Genomic DNA, 919 nt, shown 5'->3' on the forward strand with positions numbered 1-919 from the left:
CAGGACCGCCCTGCAGCTGCGAGCTCCCACTGGGGCCTCTGCTACGCTGCCCTTTAATCCCTCCGAGGCCAGGAGGTCCTTGCAGTCTACGCGCTTGCAGTTGGAGGCTGCAGGCGCTGGGGCAGGGCGGGACAGGAGGGCGGCGCCCAGAGTGGCCCAGTGCGCGGGGCCCCTCACACCCCGGAGACCCTGGCTTGGGGTCTGGGAGCCCTGCCAGGGTGACTCTAGGACAGGGGGGGTCCCATGCGTCTGCATGCCGGCCTCCCCTCTTCTCTCGTGTGCCTTACAAATGGGAGAGGGATCCCGCTGCAACTAAAGCGTTCGCTCCACTTCCAGCCACGCAGCGCAAGTCCTGGGCCCAGATGCAGGCCCTAGGCGCCCTAACCCCCAGGACCCGAACCTGTCCAAGCACTGGTGCCTGCCCTCCTAGGCTCCAGCTGCTGATCAGACCCCAGTACATGGACGTAGCGGGGAGTGAGCAGCCCTACCTTTGGGGCACCGCGATGGAAACGGATACAAAGCCAGAATGGCTCAGGACCTTTGCTGTGTCCTGGATCAGGTTTCAGAGTGTGGCACTGCTCTGGGTGGGTGCATTCCAGTTCAGGAAGTCCTCAGAGAGCCGCACCCTCCTCCCATCATCAGCCAGAACCAACCCCGCTGCATTTCATAGTGTGGGCAGAAGAGAACAGACCACCTGACCTTTCTCTGAAGCACCAACCTTTTCCCAGAAACCTTGTCTCAGATTTCCTCTGCCTGCCTGCTTCAAATAAACCCAAATTAGTGCACTCTCCTTGAGGGCATGAATCAGGGGAAGGCTAGCTAGGTGCCTAAAAATTTTTAATTTGGAAGTTTTTAAAAAATTTATTTAATTTTATTCATCATCATTATTATTATTTTAATTTGACCAGAGAGAGACAGA

At 56.9% G+C, this 919-nt stretch overlaps 1 pseudogene; it reads right to left on the bottom strand.

The window, feature by feature from the left end:
- Positions 1–380: 380 nt before the first annotated feature.
- Positions 381–919, bottom strand: part of LOC102479051 (olfactory receptor 4C6-like) — a 21,455-nt pseudogene continuing 20,916 nt past the window's right edge.

The sequence above is a fragment of the Tupaia chinensis genome, unplaced genomic scaffold, assembly GCF_000334495.1.
Source record: "Tupaia chinensis unplaced genomic scaffold, TupChi_1.0 Scaffold147684_1, whole genome shotgun sequence".
Lineage (NCBI taxonomy): Eukaryota > Metazoa > Chordata > Mammalia > Scandentia > Tupaiidae > Tupaia > Tupaia belangeri.